The 27211-nt window shown below is 31.6% G+C and overlaps 1 protein-coding gene and 1 long non-coding RNA gene across 3 annotated transcripts in view; one reads left to right on the top strand and one right to left on the bottom strand.

The window, feature by feature from the left end:
- Nucleotides 1–27211, bottom strand: part of LOC144851846 (BCL11 transcription factor A-like) — a 74939-nt gene that overhangs the window by 36468 nt on the left and 11260 nt on the right. The gene's annotated exons all lie outside the window — the stretch shown is intronic.
- LOC144851856 (uncharacterized) lies at nucleotides 193–25026 on the top strand. Of its 2 annotated transcripts, none has more exons than XR_013614233.1 (2): nucleotides 193–487; nucleotides 24834–25026. It is a non-coding gene; the product is annotated as an uncharacterized LOC144851856 (long non-coding RNA). The 2 variants fall into 2 exon arrangements; XR_013614234.1 differs by lacking the exon at nucleotides 24834–25026 and adding an exon at nucleotides 7048–7173 and having other exon boundaries at nucleotides 475–487.

Raw genomic sequence — 27211 nt, 5'->3', positions numbered from 1 at the left:
TCATAATGAAACTCAAAATACATATAAAATATAATTCAATAATACTGTATATATTAAAATAAATAATTAATACACAACAAATAAGTTTATGGTTTATAATTTTTATTGGAATAATGATAAATTAATAATTCTAAATGTAAATATGTGAACACAAATTATTATAGTAGAGGATATAAAATCAGATAGCATCCATGAACATTCATAAACAACAGAAGGCCACCGGAAAAATATTTATCAGTCGTTTTTCCTTTCTCAGAAATAATATTTTTTTTATCTAAGAATGGGCTGACCATAAGTGGTTATATTAGTGCAATGGGTTATACTAAACATCCGATAGTGTTAGTAGGGGATTAGCCATAAAATATCAAGCCATAACACATTCGAAAACTGCATATCTTTTTATCTTTTCAGGAAGTCACATGACACACAATCATTTAAATGTATACTGCCCTCTTTTGGAACTTGATGGAAAAAATACGATCAGAAGGTTTGTGGAAAATAACAGATCTTTCACCTCTGAAAACACATAAGATTGTTGTGAGCGCTTTTGTTTATTAACAATGGCATATAATAGTGTTTAGTGAGAGTTGGCATTTATCAAAATTCAATTGTGCAGCGGACATACAATGGGTTATACCATTTTGTAAAGATCATTTTTAGAACATAGATTAGTAGCAAGTATCCAAGGTCAAGTAGCCGGGTACAATAGAATCGTTAGATCATATTACACAATCCGTATATTAAATATTGCAGAGATTTAGTAGTTAATAAAGCAGATGTAACCATCTATTCACATAAGTCAACCAACTACAGTATACTCAAATAAGCCACAGTGTTCAGTCATGCTACAAACTTGGGGCCTAACCAACCTAATCTGAAAACAAGTTATTAATTTTAAAATAAAATTTACATTAATAGGATACACATCTTAAACTATTATTAGTATAATGTTTTACATATTTTTTTCTCTGTTTCTGTTACATACATTAATACATTAACATTATTTCATGAATATTCATAATTATAAATATTTATGAATGTTAATTCAGAATGCATTATGCAAATTAGGTATAAAGCATTAACTGTACTTTTACCAATAAAAACTGTTCATTTCTAAACATTAAATTTAATTAAAGCTAGAAATGTTATATAATAAATAAAGTTTTTTTTTGTCAAACATTGCATAACCTACAGAAATATAAAATTGACAAAAAAACTTCAATTACTATTATTATTAGGTTATTATATTACCTTGTATTGCCGTAAAATTAACTATTATGTTTAACTAATAATCTTGCAATTATATTAATACTTTAAGATTTATTTGAAAACTAAGAAATTATAAAAACGATATAAAATATTCTGGTTGTGATGGGCAGGAAATTTTTGATATGAGCTAATCTAGAAAATGGACTCCATGACATTAGATTGCAACAAATAAATTGATATTTCGTTTACGGACATTTGTAAAGAATTTTGTAATGATTGATTTTAGCAAAAGAAAGATTTTGTATGTAGAAAACATGTTAGAATTTACTGCAGTTACTGCAGAACTTGCTCAAGTAAAACTAGAGTGTTGAATAAGTGGCAGAAAAGCATTGAGGGTCTAACTAAGCATGGAAATTGTAGCACGGAGAAGATCCTATATGAAAGTTCCTCTTTATATAAGATTTGGCTTTTAATTAAAAATAAAAGTTGTTGCCTTGTTGTCTTAGGTATGGTTGCCCTGGTAAATATGAGTGATAAATGTTCCCTTGGTGAAAAGGAGTACCCAATAGTTTCATGTGTGATTGTCCTGACTGCAGTAAGCATCAAAGTAAGCCCATTTGATAACGAGTGGTCAATTTATCTTAATTCTACATTTGCAATTAATACAAGTTATATACATTTTCAAACATCAACTTTTTAGGTACTCTTATTTCTATCTACTTTTACTAATTTTGATTGATAACCGACGACAGTAAAATAAGTCTGTACCCTAAAATATTAATGAATGAATGATTTTCAATTCAAAATAACCACTAATAGTTCACCTCAAAAATCAATGTTGTCAAATAAGGTAATTAATATCTTGTTACAAGAAGTTGATGCACAAGAAAAGCAAATTATTTGAAAAAGTCATATTAATAACGATCATAATTTTTGTTGATTTGAATTTCAAAATGTGTATGATATAAAAGCAGAAAAATGATGGTCAATTTTGTCTTAAAAGTTTATCCCCACAGAAAATCAATCCAAGGTTACAGCTTAATAATGATTGTCGTTTAAATAAAAGTAATTTAAAGTACATTTTTAAGTGCACTTTTTGAAATTATGTGACTTTAAGAATAAGCCACCAGCCTAGGCAATATAACATTTATGTAACAGCTAGTCGTAATTAATTGTTCTTTTCACTATGCATATGTTGGAAATGTTATTCAATATTAGAAGATCAATAATGAATTTGAGCAGGTCAAAATACTTCTTGTTAATTTGAAAATACATTATAGATGTTTAAAGGAATAGAGCAACCATTAATACGGACCTAGAACTTTAATTCTGGAATTGTACAGCAAGCATTTTAACCAAACGGATATAAAACTGTAGAAAATACTAATGTTGTTCCTATACTTGCAAAAATATATTTATTTATCGTTATTTTTTTTCATGTTTTCTTAGACGTTCCTCAAATATTTATTTTAAAATCTGTAAGCTGATTAAATTAAACAAATTTAGATTAATAAAATTCATTACTTTACAGTAATGATGTTATAAATAAGTTGTAAGTTGAATACTACGAAAATGGACTCTTTAGTGGAACTTAAGTATGGATAGAGATACTAAGAACAGAACCAGTTGGACATAAGGTGCGAGACCACAGGTTAAAGAGCTTCAACCACAAAACAAACCGCAAATAAGTAATGTACAAATACTGTGGCTTATAGTTACACAGGTTAACGTCATTAAGGTATCTTATGTTATCAACAATGTTTCCTTATTCACAATTTACTCAATGATTCGAACCTACACATCTGAAAGAAGTTTTGAGGAGGCATAACCATTTGAGAGTGCTGTACTGTCACTATACCTATTTTATAATATTGACAAAAATATATTTGTTTTAGCATTTTTTGTTCTGTTTTGCTGTGACAAATTCCAAGCCATTTTTTATGTTAAAAAAATAAAAAACTATTGTTTGTTAGAGGCAAACAGTTGAAACGAATAAAAGCAACAAATTAGGAAAATCTACATTTTGAGGAAAATCATGAACAAATAGATCAACGTTCCATAAAAAATATATTCATTATATAATTTAAAAAATAATTATTCAAAATTTCATCAAAGTGTCAAGATTGTAATTAAAAATACAATACATGGGCAACTAACCGATTTATTTTTATACTTTCATAAACTGTAATAATAACACGGCGAAGGTTAAGTAGCGTATACAGAAATTGATTACTGGCCTGTCACCTCCGAGTCTGAGCCAATTGACATTGTAGCAACATGTTTAGATTTAGACCATTCATGTGAGAATACTGCGTATTCCGATTCTGTCCAATAATTAAACAACGCTCCTATAATATCCACAAATGATTCTATACATTTAATGTCAGGCATGTGCTTTCTGTTTTACGATTTATAAATATTACAATATTCCCTGAAGGTAACTTTTTTCCTGGACAATTCCCCGATACACAATTAACCCAATTTAGACTCACTAGCTAAGATAAAATTAACCATGGTATTGGTTGCGTATATTAGATTGGAAATAAATGCATTGGACTTTTTTTTCTATAATTTCTTAGCCTATATTTTGATTGATATTACGGTTTTTGAGATTGAAAAACATGTTTGTCTTTTATAGGATACAGTGAGTAAAATGGACAAGAAACATTTATAATTAAACTATGGAATAAGATGTATCACAGTAGGCCTAGTATATATCTATTCTAATTTAAACTGAAAAAAATGAACTTAATTGTGATGTAATAACCGATAAGATTCAATAATTTAAGAAAAATTATTTATTTATAGTTATTATATTTATAACACAAAAAACAGGTTGTTATGGGTTCAATAATATTTTTTTAATTTTGTATATTCGGTTTTTTTTTGATAAACGTTTCTTAAAGTTTGATGGATTTGAAGAGCAAAAATAAGAAATGAAAAATCACGAACCCCCACCCCTTATAAAAAAAATGTCCATTTGATGAATTTCCAACCTTCATATTCATATTAAAAATACAAGAAATCCATCTATCAAAAATATATTAAAGTTCTAGATAACCATCTGCTAAAAATAAATTTCTGGGAAAAAAACAATTTCATTGATTGCTGGTTTATGCTGTGGATATTATGCTGTGGTCATTTCCTACGAATTGACCCCACCTTAGGATGTAGGGGTCAGTAAGTAAACACTCGGACCATATGCTAATACACATTACGTTAAGATGTTGATAGTAATCAAAAATACGCAACACTATAGAATGAAATTAATTTTATTTAGCAAATAAATTTAAAACTCTTTTTAAGTGAAGCTATTATTTAGGGGTGAAGTAAAATCAGTCCTTTTAAGTTTATATTTGTGAAATTATTTTAGTTAGTAAGTTTTTAGTTTAATAATCATAATATCAAAACTTCATTGTATTTTATCTCTGTAAAAACTGTATGTATTTCAGGCTTTGGCTGCCTTGTATGGCTTTAATTGTATGAAATAAATATACCTATATTATCATCATTTAAAATTTAAAAAGTTTATATTTTTCTTCTCTTGCTCATACCACAGAGAAATAGGTTGAACTGATTTCAACATGCACATATACAAATACCATAAAATGTAAATTTCTTTTTATACTACTGTACATCTATTAACTTTTTAAAAGGAAAACTAAAATAAAAAACAGACACTTTCAAGTCATGTTCTACAATATTCTATTTAACTACTGAAGTAGTGCACTGTATAAGGAAATGTCAATTAAGATTATTTATAATTTTTTTTTCTATTTTTAGTCAGACAATTTTGAAACAAATCAAGTACTAATTTGTGTACCTTTGTTTCAATACAGAAGTGGGTTTGTGCCTTTAATGTTCTAATATAAAACTCTTTTCTGGCATTTGTTCTAATTTTTAAAGTGGCCCATAGAATACTGATAATTAAGATATCTACCGAGTTTGATATTAATTCTCAAAGCCTATATTTCAAAGTAATGACACAACGATATCAGTTTCCTTCAGAGGCTCTCTGACCTAAAATGTCTCTTTTTGCGATAGTCCAATTTCTTTAGGATAACGGTTTAAATAGGTATATAATACCGGTGCCCAAATTACCATTATATTAGTACATTAGTACTCAAATCCATCCTGAGTAGGAACTTAATAATAAATACGAATGTTTTAATGAAGGACACTAGATATGTATAAAGGAACTTATTTGTACCATTAGTAAATATTAATTAACAATCACTGAAATAATCTTTAGTATATCAATTTAATAGAGAAAAGAAACCATCAACACAGTACCGTTATTATCAAGCTTAGAATTCACATTTGTTCTATTTAAAGGCAGGGTTCTCACTTGGATGCAAGGATATAAGCGCAACGTAAGTAATTTGACCAATCATAATGTAGTGGATCAGCCAGGCTGTTGCTTCTGATTGGTTAACTCACTTTTGCGTTGCTTCCAAGTGGAGACCAAGCGTTGCGGAATGGAAGATGGCATTGTTTTTTATTTCTGAAATAATAGTTAAAGAAAAGTGCCAACAATTTTCCGATTTGTTGTATGTTAGTAAAGAATTTGAAAAGCAAATCGTTCCACCTTTTATGTGGAACATCTACTAACTGCATCTAACAGATGTCTTACTACGAATCTCTATATAACTGTTTCTCCACATCATTTATATACAGTATCATAGGCAAGTTATGTAATACAGAGTCACATATGTATCACATGTGATACATGTATTATTATGGTATGATACAGTACATACAGTATGAGTACAATATACAATATACTGTATATACTGTACTGTACAAATGATATACAGTAATAAGGGTTGGCTACTACAGTATACACCCCAGGATATGTTACGCTGGTCAGCTTAAATGGTCAGTGTTATACGGTACTAACACACAGAGAAAAAAAAGAATAACAATTTGACATTTAAAAAAATAGCTACCAGTATATTTTATTAAAGCAATTTTGTAGTAGCGTTACTGCAGGAATTATGCAAGTAGTATAGTACTGTACTGTACAGTATTTCTGCTTGACAATAATGACAATACTGTATCAATGTTATTGTAATACACTGCAGCTCATGCAGTAATGACATACTACTGTATAAGCTCATTGTAATATACAGCTCTTATACTACAGCGTAGTGTAAACACTCTCCAGATGTTTTGTGTAAGAACTTTTTAGACAAGCTCATATACTGTACTCTAATAAATGCTTCTCACTTTTCATTTTTTGAGCTAAGATTGAAATATACAAAGACCTATTGTTTCCTATGTAAACATCTACTTAGTAATGGTAAATTTGATTCCATCATTATTTTTTGTAATGTGCCTTTTTATCCCTCATTTTATCAACACTCAAGATTCTACTTGACTCTTGACTTCTTATATAGCAATTATTGTTAGGAATTATTGTTAAAGTTTTCTGAACAATAAAATACAGCAGGTTAAAGATGTTTGGCGGGTGGTCGGGTGCGCATGACTAAGTATCACAGGTCAGAAATAATAAAACATATTTGACCTTGAATTTGGTGCTTTGTACGCATTTAAAACCATCAAATTTTATACACATCTATTTTTAGATTTATTTCTTGGTACTGTAGTATATGGACTATTTGCAATAATTAAAAAAAGGAAAAGTTGTCAATGACAACATTTACTTATTAAATAACTTAGTATGGGTGTTACATGTTTAATGTTCTTTTTGAAAGAATCACATCATGATATTAAAGATTTTTATTAAAATCCTAGTAGTAATGTCTATCCACAGTTATACTATCATTGTGTCAAGTGTATGCTTACTAATTTATCATTGTAATGTTAAATTATTAGCTGCCCAGTGTTTGGCAAATGGTAGACAAACTTTTGAAAGTCTAATATCAACTTTTGCAACAAGAGGAATATCAACTTCTGTAACAAGGTAGGAGTTATCAACTTTTGCAACAAGGTAGGAGTTATCAACTTTTGCAAATAGGTAGGAGTTATCAACTTTTACAAACAGGTAGGAATTATCAATTGCAAGCAGGTAGGAGTTATCAACTTTAGCAAGCAGGTAGAAGTTACCAACTTTAGCAAGCAGGTACTGTAAGAGTTATCAACTTTAGCAAGCAGGTAAGAGTTATCAACTTTAGCAGGCAGGAGAGACATCAACTTTTGCAAGCAGGCAGTAGAGACATCAACTTTTGCAAGCAGGCAGTAGAGACATCAACCTTTGCAAGTAGGTAGAAGAATGTCAACTTTTACAAACAGTGCCCTCTCTAGTTTTAGCCCTATGTAATCTAGAAAACTGAATTGTTTGGTATTATTAAAGTTTACTTGATCATTAATCAGGATTACATACAGTATTTCAGCCTAAATCTATTGTTTAAAAGATCTTCACTAAGTTGGAACACATCCCCAAACCTCTTGACTCCAATAGAGATTGCCACAACTTGTCCAAGTATGTTTTGTACCCCAAGTCTAGCTATTAATTACTACAGGATATTGTTATAAAATATTTTCAAAATAAATATATTTAAAGATTTGTGTACTTGAAAATATTGTCTTTGCAAGATCAACTAAGGATCTATTTTTTATTTATGTTAAAACCTCGAAATAAACACTAGACCACTTTAGAGAATTAAGCATTACGCTTTTCACATTCAATTTTATTCCATGTACTTCGAATGATTAAAAATTTAAATTATGAAAAATAGTGAACTTAATATTAAATAACAATCTTGGATTTTATTCTGGTTATGGAGGCTACACTTTATGAAATAACAAGGCTAAGTAACCACATACGCTGTACACGGTTCATTGGTTTTAATGTGCTTCAAGATACGGGCAGATTACGGATTAGTCCGGCCTAGCATAAGCTAATGTAGCAATCCATCTTTTTATTGGACATTCTCAAGGTCACGCAAGACATTTTCTAATGACTTGCTTCGTCACTCGTAAATTACTGAAAATTGCAACATTTGCATGAGAATTGATTCCCATTATTATTACTATTATTATTATTCCTATTCTTTTCTCAATATTCAGACAGATTGTACTATAAACATGATGATGATGATAATGATGATGAAAATGATGGTGATGACGATGGTTATGACGATGATAGTGATGACGATGGTTATGACGATGATGGTGATGACGATGATGATGGTGATGATGATAATGATGATGGTGACAATGATGGTGATGATGATAACATTGATGGTGATGACAATGATGGTGATGATGATTATGATTATGATGATTATGATGATGATGACAATGATGAGAATGGTGATATGATGATGGTGATGATGATGTTGACAATGATGATGATGACATTGATGGTGATGATGATAATGATAATGATGATAATGACAATGATGATAATGACAATGATAGTGATGATGATAATAATGATGGTGATGTTGATTACGATGATTATGATGATGATGACATGATATTACAATCAAATAACCTGATTCTAGCGTAATTATTACAGTATTTCTTACAGTATAAGACTCACACACCCCTTAACGTCTCCTTTACCCAATCCTTCTCTAGAAAACGCTGCATATTTTTTAGTCTGCATGATGATCAAAAACATTACAACATAATTCTAAAATCTATCTTGAGTTAACAAATTCATTAATTTTTCCAAACCAAATTAACAAAATGGTTCATTTTCATAATTTTATGATTGATATTTCAAGGTTAAATGAAAACAATAACAAATTAATGTATACTGTCTGTTTGAACAAGTCTACAAAAAAAAGAACTCTATTATCATACTATTTACACTGGTAGACCGTGACTGGGCAACTGAGTACTTTCACTGTATTATGATTAAAATAAAATATTCAATACTGTACTGGTATTTCAAGGAAAGTACTTAAGTATTCTATTAATTAGTAATTGTCTAAAAAATTGGTGAATATACTGGATTAACATTTCCATGCATTATTGAATTGCCAATTAAAACATTATTATAAGAGATGGCATAATAATATTAATTAATATAAAAAATTATTTTTTTATAAAATATTAATTATTATTTCTATGTAAACAATTTTGTACACATAGTATTTTTATATTATTAATGTTCAGGAATAGGGACATTGGTCATGTATAAATGTACCACAAATTATCATTGTACTATGTATGAATCGAATCTGAATCTGAACCAAAAGTGGTGTTGGTAGCTAATACCTGGACATTGGCCTATTCTCTCTGAGAAGAGAGTTACAACTCGAATATATAACATTTATGAAACACCCCTATCATATAATGGTACATTCCATTAACTCTGCCCTCAAGTGGGAACATCCCAACACACAACCATCATCATTTATTTTCGAGACATGGTAGAAATAAAATGTCTGAATAAAGTCTGAATAAAGATTTTACAGCACATATATAATTGATGATTTTGGTTTGGTTTTTGTATAAAAATATTTCCACTATTTGCAGATATTGTTATAAATATTAATTATACAATTTCCAAGGACAGTATATATTGACCAGTCATGCATGCAATCCATAAACAATACGTTGGGTGATGTAAAGCCATTCACCCTTCGTATAGTACAACTGCAGCTAGACAGTAAAATATTATTAACCCAATTATTTTGATATATTTAGAACAGATAATGCAAATATTCCCATTAGAACAAATGATGCATTTTCTCTGTGTAAAATTAAAGTTGAACAGACTTTGAAATATAGAAATGAATATAATAAATATAATAATAAATTGGAAAGATATGTTGAAATAAGTTATGATGTGGAACAATAAAAATAGAGAGTTCCAGCGATTAAATAATACATCTTTTGTTTTATTAAAGAATTAGACAAACAAATATATAATACAAAGTACATACAGTATTGCTATGTAAACCGTATGCTAGAGTATTATCCCACACCACAAATTAGGCTAAATTCGGACACAAGACTGGTCAATTTCATTAATAAAATTCAAGGATAACCCCACCCCTCTAATTTTCCCAAAATGTCATATTAAATTACCCAGTGTCTCTTGGACTATACTCCATATACTGTAGTCATACACGGTAAATAATTAAAAGTAAAATTTAATGTCATAAATAAACATTAAATCGCTTCTTGTAATCAATGTTATACACAGTATGATTAAGAAAGTTCTAAAAGCTATGGAAAAAAGATTATTAAATATATATAGTTTATAAAAGCTCTTATTATTAATATCAGACTCACCAAATATTTGCATATATATTATATACTAGCATCTATTTCATTTTATTGGTCGTGCAAATTTCATAAAGTGTTATTGCCCCTATCTCATTATGTATCTAGATCAAATATAAGGTTATTGGCTGTGGCCATCAGTGGACGGAGGTGCTTTTAACCTTGGACTGACTTTCCATTCAAATGTACAAAGACAATCATATTGAATTACTTCGGCAAGTGAGAGACAAATTACTCGATTAAAAATGAAGAAGGATCCTCTACAACAATCAACCACATCCATGACAAACTATATTTAAGACTTTGTTTTTAAAAATTAATTTATTAAATATTAATATTTTGTTAATTTTTTAATTATGTATGGATAAGTTTTCCACATAAGAAATTTTGCCCATATTTTAAAATAGAGTTTTCATGACATTGACAAACTAAATATTTTTTGAAATAATTTTATATTAATATTATTATTTGTTAATCTTTCAAAATGATATCTTTAAATTAAATTATCAATAAAAAAAAAAGTTTTCAATTGACTAAAAAAACCTGTATATTAAGTGTCTTTAACACATGCTCCGGTCCGGAGTTCAGATTCACATCAGATTTTATTGACGTGCTATGAGCATGTTGAATAAAAAATATTGGCGGGAGCTGTCAAGGGCTTCGTGAAAACAAAACATTGAGCAGCGATTTCATTTGACGGAACCAGAACCTGAGCAAGTGTGGAAGGCCCTTTAGGATGGGATAAAAGTACTGTACGTTCATCACATAATCCACAATGAGGCAATAGTTGCACAACACACCTTGTGTGAAGCGATTGGAATAATCACAAGAGAAGTATTTTACTTTCACTTGCATTGACAATAGTTATTAAAATCAGATATTGGCAAAATAATAATGATATATTGATTTTGTTAATGGAAAATTACAAATAAGGTTAATATGTCTTTATCCTACATTAGGTTTCTCCCCAAACAGCAATAAGAAATGAATTTTATTTCCATATTTATAACTTGCCCTTGTTAATAGTTTAAAACAACGTTCCAATTGCATCCACTATTACCCTCAAATATTATGTGGTTAAGACAGTGGAACTGTAATCAATAATAAATATCTGCCAGAGTTATTCCCATCTCACTCGCTTCGTGTGCACTTTTAAGAAGCTAGTACAACTTTTGAGATGAGTAGGGGTTACCCTGTTAGTACAGTACAGTAGTTCACACAGTCATGGAGAGAGGAGAAAACACCAGATTTTATAACATTTCATTTCATATTTGACATGACTCCTAGGAGAGGAACATGTAGTGTAACAAAATCTAAGTCCACAACACCATCTATCATTAAAATGGCGCTATACAAGATTTAGTACCAAATAATTAGAATAAAATACAGGTGTCAATGCAGTTTTAGCTGATGTTCAATTATTTATAAAATGTTTTGGCTTTATTTGTATAATGGTTTTTGTTTTGTAATGGATCGGAAAGCTTCCGAAGTTTCTTATACCTACATTATTGGTGGCGCAATATATTGCATTGCATTGCTATTGTTCACTACTGGTATTCGCGGGCGTATTTGCATATCAGGTGAATGATTATATCGAATAGGCTGCGTGAGCATTGGTTCTGCAGAAGTTGTTTTAGTTGTTGTCTGAGTAAGACATGTTATATACTGTATTTCTTTTAAGTGTGGATTCTCGCCAATACTGTGAGTAGATAATTATTTTCTATACAACCATAATGTTTTACAGTATTACTCCATGTGCATAACCGAGTTAAGTTGTTATCGTTCATTATTTGTAACGACAATGAATTCACTGTTTTTAATTTCTCTTTGATATACAGCTTTGTCTTATTAGATAGCATACATGTTGAAGTTAGTTGTATCACATACCATGTTGAAGTTAGTTGTATCACATACCATGTTGAAGTTAATTGGATAACTTACCAGGTTGATGTGATTAGTAGTATGAAATTGGTGTATTGGATCCAGGTATAAGTTCGTTAAATGTTATATACAGTAATACTAATGTTATATACAGTAATACTAATTGATAATTAGTGAAGTGACCATAATTATAGTAAGCTTGCTTGTGATTGTTTTTATTGTTAAATTATATTACACTGCTGGAAAAATAATAATTATGACGTTGTTTTATACAGGGTTTGTTCCTGTTTAGAAAAATAAATGATACAGAGTAAATGCAGCCTCATCTTGCGTATTGTTTTGTTGCATGGGATACATGGCTTCACAAACCAAACCTTAATGGTCTAAACCTAGCAAATCAATATTAAGGATTCCCGAACCACGACAAATTGGCGTCACGGACAGGATGGATGCAACGTTTCAAGCGTTCCTGAAGGAGGATTGCATTGTGTATTTTCAACAATTGTTTTACCAAACCCTGGATCGTGCATAAGACAAGGAGTATTGGACAGATAAGATTTATGAACTTAATTTAATTTTAGAACGGAAAGTGTATGGTTTTATATATATTACAGAATCTTTGTTCCGATGGACATGGCAGCCAGTGTGTTGTTATTTAAGATGATGTTGTGAATTGATGCTTATACTTACCTTATATGAAATATTGTTACTTTTGTATTACATTTACGATACTTATTTTTTGTATTGAAACTCTGTTTATTGTAGTAGTGTTTAAAGTATTTGTAGTTACTATAATATTGTCACAAATTCACCTTCTGCAATGTCGCTAGGCGAATCTAAATCTGAAGCAGCTGCAAGCGGCGATGGCGTTAATGATATGATTGCGGCATTAACTAATGTTTTAAAAGGCGTTTCGGTTCAGAAAGCTCCTCCGATTAAGTTAGTAAAATTTAAGGGTGTTCCAAGATCTCCTGGGGACCTTACGTTAAAAGAATGGCTTGAAGATTTTCGAATTTATTGTGATCATTATTCGTTGGGCGATGATGATCGATACGATACCCTGATTAGTCATCTTGGTGGCTGTGCGAAGGATGAGGTTAAATGCAGTATGAGCATGTGTGAAAATGGGAAGAATGTGAAAGCGGCTATAAGAATTTTAGAACTCGCTTTTAAATCGGAGGATTCTGTTGCATCATATAGTTCAGCATTCTATTCTAGGCAATTGTTACCGGGTGAAACCTTGGCTGAATATAGCCTTTCTTTAATGAAATTGTACTCCCAACTTGTCGAAGCGTCTTGCCCCTCTGAGCAATCCGCTTTGAGACATCTTCAAGATACTACTTTAAAGCAGCGTTTAGTGGACGGTGTTCGTGATCCTACAGTTAAGCGTGAATTACGTCGCATTGAGCTAGCTTTTAGAGGAAAATCTTTTTTTGATATGCGCGAAGAAGTTCTTGAGTTGTATAAAATTGATATTGTTAGGACAAATCCGCGTGCACATGGCGTAGAATGTAATGAACGGCCCTCAGAACTATCAGAAGTAAAGCGAGAATTGCAAGCATTAAAGAAACAAATTAGCGAAATTCAGCGTTCCCAATTTATATCTAGTCCACCTAAGTTTAATCAAAATTCTACAGGTCCTTTAAAATGTTACAATTGTGGTAAAAATGGTCATACCAAATCTGATTGTGAAATACCTTCTGGGTTGTGTTGGTTTTGTAGAGGAAGAGGTCATTATTCATATGCATGTCCACATAAGAATCGTAGTAGTAATTCTAATACTCCGGGTATCCAACGTAGTGATTCAGATACGCCTACTCAAGATATAATTAATACTGTTTCTAAGTCACAAGCCAATCATCCAATTCCAACTGGTAATGTTGAACGTGAAGTTCATATCCCTGTTGTTGCCACGGACAATAATGGAAATATGTCTAACGCCCAATCCTTGAAATGTTCCGATGCTGTTTTAGTAGATAAATTAGTAGCCAGAAGTCCATGTACTATCGTTAGAATAGGCTCAACTGAGTTAGGTTGTATCTTGGATACAGGGGCTGAAGCTTCAATAATTCCGTCATCGGTCTATAATAAGCAGTTAAAGTCAATTGTTGGAGAGCTGGGATCTGTTAATGGACTTTTCATGAATGTTATCGGTGTTTGTGGGGTGGAGGTTCCAATCGAAGGATATGTAGAAATTCCCATTGTTATAGGTGAACAAAAGTTAACTGGTAGCTTTTTGGTAGTTTCAGATGCTGTCACTGTAACTAATCATAGTAATGAATATCCTGTTTTGATTGGGTGTAACATTTTACGCGAATTACAAGGTTTCCATCTATTACGTGATCTTTCACAGGTAACAGCTACACATGTTGATGCTCCATGGAATAGAAAGGCTGAAATTCTTTTGCAAGTAGATGAGGATGAATCAAGTATCTTAGTTTCTTTGCAACATTCTGACGTGACTGTTCCTTGTGATTCACATTCAGACATTGTTGACGGTAGTGTAAAATCTGATATTGATGATTGTAAATTTAGTGACCACACCCAAAGTCGACTCGTATCCGTCGGTTCTGTGCGTAAGTTATATGACATTAATCACTCTTATTCTAATTCTTTTTGTGGTACCGAGTTAAATTCTGAGAGCCAGCAGTTACCGCCTGGGGTAATTATCAACGGTAACCTTGATTGCGTGGAAACTCAACTAGTGACTAACCTATTGTCCAAATATAATCATGTTTTTTCTCATAGTGCTTTTGATGTTGGAAAGTGTGATGTTATTCCTCATGTTATCAATTTAAAAGATGAAACTCCAATTAGACTACCATATCGTCGTATTCCTCCTCATTCTATATCAAGTGTTAAGTCTATGTTACAAGAAATGTTAGACCAGGGAATAATTAGGCCGTCCAAGAGCGAATTTGCAAGTCCCATTGTGTTGGTCAAAAAGAAAGACGGGTCTTTGCGCATGTGCGTTGATTATAGGAAGTTGAATTTCCAAACGTTGAAAGATTCATTTCCCCTACCACGCATTGATGAGGTTTTAGAAGTACTCACTGGGTCTTGTTATTTTTCTACCTTAGATTTATCTCATGGATTTTTCCAAATTATAATGGCAGACGAATCTATTAATAAAACTGCATTTAGGGTTCCTTGGGGACTGTATGAATTTGTTCGTATGCCGCAGGGTCTGTCTAATAGCCCGGGAACATTTCAACGTGTAATGGAATATGTATTAGGCGACATGAATTTGACTCAGATTGTGTTGTACTTGGATGACATTTTGATATTTTCTTCTTCGTTTAAACAACATTTATCTAGATTAGAAAATGTGTTGTCTAGATTGTATAAGTATGGGTTAAAGGTTAAGGGCAAGAAGTGCGATTTCTTTAAGACGGAGGTAACCTATTTGGGTCATGTTATTTCATCTGCTGGAGTTGCTGTAGACTATGGGAAAATAGAAAAGATACTGACCTGGCCAACGCCAAAAAGCATTACTGAACTTAAATCATTTCTGGGACTCTCTTCATACTATCGAAAGTTTATTTGTAATTATGCCAAAATTGCTGCGCCTTTGCATTTGGTAACCCGGTTGTCTGACACACAAGCGGGGAAGGCCTACAGGTTTCGTTGGACTGAAATTGAAGAAGCTGTATTTGTTGAATTAAAAAAATGCTTTAACTAAACCCCCAGTTCTTGTATATCCCAAATTTGATGAACCATTTGTTATTGAAGTAGATGCCAGTTTGAAAGGTTTAGGTGCTTGCTTGTTGCAGGACTCTAATGGTTCTCTTCATCCAATTGCTTATGCAAGTAGAAGTCTTCGTGGTGCTGAATGCCGATACCCTGATTTATCGAGTTTTAAGTTGGAGTTGTTGGGGCTAAAATGGGCAGTGGTGGATAAATTCGCTTCTTACATTCAGGGTTCAAAGGTTACCATTTTTACTGATCATAATCCTTTAGCGCATTTAAAAACTGCAAAGCTTGGCGCTACAGAAATGAGATGGGTCTCTCAGTTAGCTATGTTCGATATTGAAATCAAATATAAGCCAGGTTCTAGCAACAAATGTGCCGATACTTTAAGTCGTCGTCCGATTAGCGTGTGTACAGATTTTAAGTCAGATCTAGGAGTTATCGCTTCATGTCTTAATATATATGTTGATTCTCATCCCTCAATTAATAAGTGTAAACCATGTATTGAGATTGATCAATCATCACGTAGTATTAACAAGGCATTGTCTATTTTTCCTTCTTACTCTCATGAGCAGTTGGCAGAATGTCAGAAGAAAGATAGGGAATTGGGAGAAATCTGGAAATTATGGATGGAAAAATGGTGTCCTGGTGACCGCTACAATACAGATAATTCTAGAATGTTGGGCTGGTTGAGACAGTGGACAAGTTATAGAGAGATTTGTGGAGTTCTGTATAGAGAGATCAATGAAGATATCCATGGTAAAATTCATCAATTGTTAGTGCCTACTAATTTGCGCAATCTTTTTATAGATTTATGTCATGATAAATGGGCTCATCAAGGAGTTCAACGGACTATACAACTTCTAAAGCGTCGATGTTTCTGGCCAGGTATGAACGGTGATGTACGTACGCATATTTCCAAGTGTTTTAGTTGTGTATCTAGTAAAGTCCCTACACCAACGGTCAAACCCCCTCTTCGTCATATTCTAGCCTTTCGTCCCGAAGAGATTCTTGCTATAGATTTCTTAAAGATGGATCGTGGAAAGGGAGGCTATGAGGACATTCTTGTTATGACTGATGTGTTTAGTAAGTTTTCACTAGCGGTCCCATGTAAAGATCAGACGGCTGATACAGTGGCTCGTGTATTGAGAGATAATTGGTTTTCCCATTATGGTGTGCCAGCACGGTTACATTCGGATCAAGGTAGATCCTTTGAGGGTAAAATTATTCGAGGTATATGTGGTCTTTATGGCATGACAAAATCTCGCACTACGGCGTATTGGCCTGCAGGTAATGGGCAGTGCGAACGTTTCAACAAGACCTTATGCAGTTTATTGCGTTCTTTAAGCCCGAAAGATCGACACAAATGGCCCGAATTGCTGCAGCATATTGTGTTTATGTATAATTCCACCCCTCATACCGTTACAGGTGTAACACCGTATCTTCTTATGTTTGGTCGTGAACCATTAATTCCATTAGATCACTTTATTGGAGGTGCGGAACAAGATTGGTCTGAGGATTATTTGACTAAAGAAGCTGATCTCATGAAGAGGGCATATGAAGTGGTTTCACGTAGAATCAAATCAGCAGCAGCTAAAGAAGAGCATCGTTATAAGTCTTGTTCTCCGAAGGAAATATTAGAAATTGGTGATCGGGTTTTACTTCGCCGAAGACATTTTAATACTAGACATAAATTGGCTAATAAGTTCGAGGAGCACTCATATATTGTTGAGACTATTAACAAAGAAGCAGACGTTTTTGGTATCCGCTCTGCAGTTGGGGGTCCTTTGAATTATGTTAACCGCAGACGATTGCGATCAGATCCTAGGAGTGTGGTGGAAGAACCGGTACATTTTGATTGGAATGAGTGGTTGCCGTATGATGGTCTAGAAGCGGATGTAAACTATAAAGATGAAAGTTGTGAGTCTGAATCTGACGATGATGTTGAAAGTTTTAAGATTGTTGTAGATGTGAATTCTGATAAACAAATAGATGTTGAGCGTGATGATTCGGGAGTAATTCCAAGGCGATCATCTCGTTCTACAAAAGGTGTTCACAAAAATCGATATCGTTTACCCATGTCCACTCTTCAAAAATAAATTTGTTTGTTTCGCTCCTTTTGGGTCAAAAGGGCATCCAAGCGGGGAAATTGTAATGGATCGGAAAGCTTCCGAAGTTTCTTATACCTACATTATTGGTGGCGCAATATATTGCATTGCATTGCTATTGTTCACTACTGGTATTCGCGGGCGTATTTGCATATCAGGTGAATGATTATATCGAATAGGCTGCGTGAGCATTGGTTCTGCAGAAGTTGTTTTAGTTGTTGTCTGAGTAAGACATGTTATATACTGTATTTCTTTTAAGTGTGGATTCTCGCCAATACTGTGAGTAGATAATTATTTTCTATACAACCATAATGTTTTACAGTATTACTCCATGTGCATAACCGAGTTAAGTTGTTATCGTTCATTATTTGTAACGACAATGAATTCACTGTTTTTAATTTCTCTTTGATATACAGCTTTGTCTTATTAGATAGCATACATGTTGAAGTTAGTTGTATCACATACCATGTTGAAGTTAGTTGTATCACATACCATGTTGAAGTTAATTGGATAACTTACCAGGTTGATGTGATTAGTAGTATGAAATTGGTGTATTGGATCCAGGTATAAGTTCGTTAAATGTTATATACAGTAATACTAATGTTATATACAGTAATACTAATTGATAATTAGTGAAGTGACCATAATTATAGTAAGCTTGCTTGTGATTGTTTTTATTGTTAAATTATATTACACTGCTGGAAAAATAATAATTATGACGTTGTTTTATACAGGGTTTGTTCCTGTTTAGAAAAATAAATGATACAGAGTAAATGCAGCCTCATCTTGCGTATTGTTTTGTTGCATGGGATACATGGCTTCACAAACCAAACCTTAATGGTCTAAACCTAGCAAATCAATATTAAGGATTCCCGAACCACGACAGTTTAAATAATGAATACTCATATTACTTCTGCACACTACAGTACCTCCCATAAATAACCCCTCCCTTATACTACCTGACCAAAATATTATTGGGTCATGTAATGAGCTTTTATCCCATATCCTACAAAATCAACTGATATCAAACATTAACACACTATTTTTACTGATCTAAAAAATAAATGTACAGTAATAAATCACATTAAATGTAATAATGTGAATAGTTAAACATTGGATTTCAGCTAGTAATACGTGTTTGAAACTCGGCGAGATTTTACCTTCTTTATCGTTGTTACTTAATCTTTAAGTAATGGTAGATGATTTTGCAATCGGTACACACCTTAATGACGGTACTTAAGACAAAATGACTGATCCTAGGATTAGTAGGATTTATAATGGATTTAGTTGGGATTTACTTATAAAGTACAGTGTGTGGTATTCTATAAGTGTGAAACTACTCTAAAGTTGTACTCTTTCAATCAACAGAAAACAAACTCTTTCTCTACTGATGAAGATGCTGTGCATTGAAACTTCAGACGATATAAATTATAGACTATTTTAAGTAAGATGATGATAATTATGAAACAACATCATGTTAAAGATGCTACTGCATGAATTAAAAGAAATGATATTATAATAGATAAAGATGAAGATAAAATAACATGATAAAAATGATAATTATATTAGTGACAAACGTAAAATCGAAAATGAGGATGATAATGAGATGATGATGATGGTAATGTTGATTATAATGATAATGATGATTGATCATGACGACAGCGGTGATATTACAACAAACTTTATGGAGAATAGAATTAAGCAAGTTCTCCAATTGCAAATGGATATTGTAAACATTGGCAAACCATGCTTATCGATATTTCATTGACAAAGTCTAATGCACAGCACTATAGGTCTACAGACTACTCAATTTAATCAGATTTGTAGCCAAACTATTAAAATTCATATGAAGAAAACCAAATTACACTCAAGTATAAGTAAAAAAGCAAGGTCACTTTATTATAGACAACAAAAAAATGTATATATAGGTTTTGTTTGCATAGCCTAAATAAAAAGAAATCCTTAGGCAATTTCGCCCAGCCACATTCAAGAGTTTTGTTAGGTGGAACAATCAAATGCTTAGCCATTAAACCATGTGTAAACATTACTTTCAATATTATTTAATGATCAGAAAATAATTGTGTGTGGAGAATATTGTTATTTATTCCATACAGTTGACCATAAAAAATGGATCTATGATTGTAAAATCTAAAAATATTAATATGTAGACTCTAAGTTAAAACATTGTAAGATTTGTATTAAGAATTAAACCCTGTTATGCAACCTTTTATAGTCAGTAACCCACATAAAAATTTACTCAATTTGATAGATAGTTTGTGGGAAAGGCCAGACCAGAACCTTCCTAAAGGGTCTTCTTAAAGGGTGTTTATCATCATAAAAAAGTGCCCATTTAAATAAAGTATTTTCAAGATTTGGACACCCCTTGCCTGAAAGTAAAGATGGTTCACTGTTGGTGTGGAGAAAACAGCAAATTAAAGACACAAATTAGTAATGCCTATCTACTATTGGTTACAAGTTCCGGTGGGTCTTTATCACAGTACTTGAAGAATACTAGAAAACATATTTTCAAACGATTTTTGTACTAATAATTCAAGTTTATTTTAAGACGGAAAATACTGTATGGATCTGGTGTTTAATATGCTGCAGATAAACTAAATAGGAAGACTATTGAGGAAACTGCATCAACACATGCACAACACATTTTGTTTATGTTTTTACACTTACACTAGTTCGGTCAGTGAAAAAAAATTCCTCAAACCGGAGTCCAGACAGGAAGTTGTAAAGGATAGGTTAGAATCCTATCTGATCTGGCCATTAATACGTGATCATTGTATCTATATTCTGTGTAATAATGATAATATCATGATTCCCAGAATCTTAACCTACATACCCAAACAGAGGTGGCACAATACATTAATGAATTTACCTAATTTAAGTAGATTTGTTGTTTATTGTATCTAAAAGGAATATTCACAAAGATACAGTAAATCTGTAACACAATTAATATTTTTCTTAAATTTAACCTAAAAATGTGTATACTGTACATTAAGGTTCAAAGGATATCAAACACAAGATCTCACATTCCTATCAAATGTGAGCATTTCTCTTATTCCTATGAGATTCTTACTTCCTAAAACCTGATTTATAAATTCAGAAACATCTTTTTATAAAAGATATACGGTAGTACCGGTAGCCATAAATTGACCCATTGTAGTATTGACCGCAACAAATAAACCATAAAGGCATTTAATCCTATTATTATCACCGTCCAGTTCCAATTCATAACTGAACGGTCCTACTATACTGTCTAGACAGTAACAAGTTTGGTGAGAAATGTGTGCCCTTTATCTGTGTTGGTCACTATTGACGTAGGTGAACAGTATTTTCTTTCATCAAGTCAGTCACTTATTACAAATTCTTTCAAACAGTACCATAATACAATGTGCCTTTATCACCTTTTTCACATTTGTTGTATTTTTATATCGTACTCATACTTGCATGTTTGGCCTCTCACATACACCACCCACTACCATCAACATGTCAGACCTTTTCAAACAAATTTCACCCAGTCATATTTTATTTATATACTGTAGAAATCAATAGAATGAATTCTGGATCATCTATCTAGGCTATCATCAGCATTCTTCATTCAAATAACATTCTTCTATTGCTACAATCATCATGGTCACTGATAATAAAAACATCTTCTGTATTTAAGAGATTTTAGTTATAAGAGATCATTACACTTTGCACTAGTACCCAACCCAATGCAAGGAGACAACGCAAGTACCGTAATTTGGATCGTGTCTGTACTGTTGCTTGCATTGCGTGTACGCCGTTAAGTTGCGTCCAAGCGGGAACCAAACTTATTAAGTAAATGTCACATCAAGAAAAGCATTTGAAGTTATCAATTGCTGAACTTAACTGGCCTAAAGTAAATTGTAATTTAAAAAAACTTTAGCGTATGGAATTTTTGGACGTTCACAACATGAATGATACCTCTCTATCAACATGTTCTTTTATTACATGCAGTGTTTTGTCAACATTTCTATGAATTACAGCACTTGTAAAAGCCACTGTCTGTAACCCTATTAACACTATGAATAGTTGGTATAATAAACAATTCTTAGGTATCTCAACTTTGTGAAGGTTCTACTAACCCTTCCCGGTCAGAGAAACACAATAATCGCCCACCTAAATACTTTCTTGTTGTAATGAAATTGAGTTAAAAGTGAAAAAAGTTAGTACAGTAGTCTGTGACTGCTTCTTCCAATACTATGTACTATGGTAGCTCTATATATCAAGGTTGGATCAAGGGATATTATGGGGATGAAAGAGGGATAGGGAAAGAAGATGATAGGGAAATAAGATGATAGGGAAAGAAGAGGATAATAGGGAAAGAAGAACATAGAGAAAGAAGAGGATAGGGAAAGAAGATGATAGGGAAAGAAGATGATAGGGAAAGGAGATGATAGGGAAAGAAGATGATAGGGAAAGAAGATGATAGGGAAAGAAGATGATAGGGAAAGAAGAGGATAGGGAAAGAAGAGGAATATAGGGAAAGAAGAGGATAAGGAAAGAAGATGATATGGAAAGAAGATGATATGGAAAGAAGAGGATAGGGAAAGAAGATGATAGGGAAAGAAGAACATAGGGAAAGAAGAGGATAGGGAAAGAAGATGATATGGAAAGAAGAACATAGGGAAAGAAGAGGATAGGGAAAGAAGATGATAGGGAAAGAAGAGGATAATAGGGAAAGAAGATGATAAGGAAAGAGGATATGGAAAGAAGAGGATAAAAGATTAGATGGTTTGCCTTCGTTCTCAGAAGTTTCATTTAGGACATATTGTGTCGTTAGTGTGTAAAACCACATGGAGGAAGTGACCAGGCCCCAATATCACTGAATACAGTATTGCACAAATTAACATGATGCAAGTTCCATATTAATTAGTTCCCTATTAATGTGATATTAACTAGAAATAAATTAAATAATTGCACTTCTTCTTGGTATATTGCTTTTTCACACCATTTCTTTCTTTTTCTATCATTTTTTCAGATAAACTGTCAAATGTAGCATTAAAAAAATGTCTTGTTTATTTGGATACAAAACAAGCTTTACTTTTTACTAATGAATATGCATAATCTATGATTGATTTATGGTAATAAATTATGAATAATCATAAAGAAGGATTGACATAAATGTATTAGAATGATTAATTTACAATTAACATTTAGTATTAAAGAGTCAATGGTGATAAAAATAAGAGCAAAACTAACTATTGATTAATTTAATAGGTTGAATGTATGAGCTTAAAGTATAGTGACATGTGACAGCTAAGTGAATACTTAACATTACCAATAAGTTTCTTAGGGTTGAAATCTTTAGCAAGATGCCTTTAGGCTAATAGTGAAAATATTTTGGGGTGGGTAATCCAAAAATAAACATTTTATATATATATAAATATATAGGCTTCCACTGAAATGTAATTTCTATATTAATATTATAAAAGGGAATAAAAAAAGACCACAAAATGAATATTACAAACAATTGTTTAGGTATCAGTATAGTACCTCATTGCTAAGCCATGTTTTGTGAAGAGCCTCTGTGTTAAATAATTGATTAAAAAAATAATCTACTAATATTAATAAATAAACAATTCTTTTTTTGTTTTCATTTGTATTCAATACTTTCAATACAAATATATACAATAAGATTAAAAATCATTTTAAAGACCATATCATATTTTGATGATTTATTTACAATATAAAGTTATCTATAGAAAAAAAAAATAAATAAAAATAGGTACTATTTAGTATAGTAACAATACTTTTACATAGATCTTTCTTTGTCCATTTTAACCAAGTAAATTATTTATAGAAATGAATGTGAATGGAGAGTCTGTACTAGGAATATACTCGACACTGTTGCAGGTTTAACCAACAATGTTAAAAATGAAAGTGATAATTATTGTACATTTTATGAAATATACAAACAGAGGTTTTCACAGAGTCCATTACTATTATAGCAGGCAGTGAATTTTACAACAAAGACGCGCATCGTAATTCTCCCGTTTTCTCCCCCAAGCCATTAATAGTCGTTGATGCCAAGAGGTCAGAGAGGTCATTTCTAGATTATCAAAGGTTTATACTCTTGTTTCCTGGCGAAAAAAATATCAAATGTCCTCAAAAATCTTATGAAAAATTCACAACAATTTGAGAGAATCATTTAAAAGTTGTGGTCAATAAAAAATTAAGGTAAACTTAATATTACAAAGGGATGACGAGCTGTTGTGATTAACATTTTTACTTGGTCAGTCTCAGCGTAATTTGTTCCAAGGACTCGTCGTCTGGTCGGCCATTTTATTATTACCTCGTTCTTTTGCTTCGTCTCTATGAATTTATTTACAGTATAACCTTGTGTTAGGGGGGAAAATTGGGACAATAAAACCTAGATACAATTACCTATAATAAATGAAGTCATCTAAAGGACACAGTAAAAACCTCTCAATACAAATATTCTGAGGATTTCATATAAATCAGGAAGAACAATTTAGCATTAAATTAACATCAAAATATAGTCTACAAATACAATTTAACTATTAAAAATTCATCAATTCCTTATTTTTTAATTATGGTAATTATGGTATCTTTTTTTAAATATTTTGTAAACTTGCATTCTCTCTTTTATTTATTATTAAACTTTCATTTATTCTTTGTGTATCTTCTTTCTTAAATGTTCCTATTACCTAATACTTCATTCACTTTCCTTTCTCACAGGTTGTTCAGTTTAAGCTGCATACTTAAGGTGGATCAACAAGCCAAGGATAATGGACAGACAGACAGACTGGATAAAAAGAAATGTTCATGTTTATAAACATTTTATTTGTTGTGTTATGTGGAATCTCATCTTTATCAATGAACTGCTTGTTTTTATTGGAAAGGAACAGGAGAGTTTTCAATTTATTCTCAAAAATAACCAAGATACTAACTAAACAGGTAGAAATGTTTAAAAATTACAAACAGTTGACTTTAATAAATTGCTTGATTGTTTACATTTTTGTTGTTATGTATAGTAAAAAGTTTTAAATCGCATTTTTAATACTGTTTTGTTGTAGAACAAATATTTTTTTATAATCATCAACACTATAATTAATAATACTTGAAAATAAATCAAATTAAATATGAGTCAGGCAGCAATCATATAACAATATATTGTTAAACTCACTATTCATTTTTTTATTCAATTAAAGAGGATATAATATGCAAAATTATCATTTATAAACAGGACTCTTTAACCAATTGAAACTTTATATAATTTATTACAGTACATTCAATGCAAAAGATATTTTTAAAATTCAATTAAATTTATATTTACAGTGAATAAACCTCATACATTTGACAATTAATATTAACAAAGTCCTTGTACTTTATTAGTAGTTTCACAAGTATACTGTACAACAAAATTTAATTCATAATTATATAATTTTAAAAGCAAATACAGTACATATACATACATACTGTATGAAAATAAGTAAAACGTTCAGCTTTAATTTTAAAACGCAAAACCCATTTGTTTGATATAGACCATTGCTATATTACTAACTGATTTTAAGAGTTTTGTATTAAGTGAAAATTAACTTGATAATTTTTAAGTGGGTCAAATTTTTTATAGTAAGATGAAAAATGTTTACCTTGACCCCATTAAGCTAGTCCCAACTTCATTTTTAACCTTTCGCACCCAGTAGCAGGGGTTTATGGATCGTTGAAAGTCTCCTATTGGTGAAAGTTGCAATCATCAAAGACTAATCAAACGTCAGTTTATAAAGTACAAGTGACATTACTGCAGCAATGTTTTATATAACATTCTTTAACATGTTAAAGGACTTTTCCCCTCAATCACTCATACACAGGCCGGCACTAATTGAAAGGGGAGTAAGGTTAAAACTAGGCTAAGGGAAACCGTGGAACAGAAGATAACCGAAAAACTGTTTTCTTAGCCACCGTTTCCTGGACAAATTCCAGACCGTTTAAACAGAATACAGAGGGTGCTATGCTGGAAGAGTCAAGGGGCAAATATCATCAGAATTTAGACAAAATAAACAGTTTTAAGGATATTAATAATGACACAGTAATTGGCTATCAAATAGAACTAAAGAATGTATTATAAATATATATTTAAAGTAGGAACTAACTGACTGGCAAATGAACTACAACTTTACAAGATAATCAAATATTTGATTTAACTATGATTAATCTTGATATATTGTCTTGTATATACTAGACGACGCATCTTTAGAGGACGTGTCCGTTTTGTTGCATGAATCATCACAAATTCCTCATGTTAATGCTTCTCTACCGAATACAGAGCTGATCATACAATAATATTTAGTTACAAGGACACAAAAAAATGTGAAATAAATCGAGTTTGTATGCTCAACCTTGGCCTATTAACAAGTACGACACTATATGTCGTAGATAGTCATTTCAACTTGTTTATCATCATAAAAATTAACTTTAAAATGATCATAAACACTAAATGAGTGAATTTACAAGAAGAAGAAAAGGCTGCGAGACGCTATGCAACGATCAATGCTACAGTACCTCACAACACAAAAGGCCTTCATCAGCTTGAAATAACACAAAAAATGCTGTATGATCGTGTTTTTGCTCAATTATTGTCCAAATCCAGCTGGTTCGAAAGACCTAATGTGCCGGTTCCGAGGCCTAACTCAAGGCTAAAAATTTTAAATATAATGAATGCACTTATTGTTATTACATTTATTAAAGTCAAGCTTTATTTTGCAAATTCATGCCTAAAAAATATTTAACAATAAAAATAATATACCTTTATTCAACACAAATATTTTACAGAGACTGTACTAGTATGATGGTAATAAAAATTAATCATACCAAAAGTTTATTTTGTAGCAGGCAGTAAAATGACAAAGGTCGACAAGAAAATTATAGAATTAGGCCTTTTCTGTTAATTTTAAAAATTGTTTTCAACTTTCTAAGTTACTTTTAAATGTACTATTTTTAAAGAATCAGTAACTTTTTAAAACTAACTGCTTGTGATGTTGTTGATCTAATATCTTTTCAAAGAATTTAGAAAAACTTGGAAATTAAGAAACAAATAACTGAAGTAAAATACTTTT

This window comes from Antedon bifida, chromosome 9 (genome assembly GCF_963402885.1).
Source record: "Antedon bifida chromosome 9, ecAntBifi1.1, whole genome shotgun sequence".
Classification (NCBI taxonomy): domain Eukaryota; kingdom Metazoa; phylum Echinodermata; class Crinoidea; order Comatulida; family Antedonidae; genus Antedon; species Antedon bifida.
The sequence above is the reverse complement of the archived record's forward strand: the minus strand, read 5'-3'. Positions and strand labels throughout refer to the sequence as shown.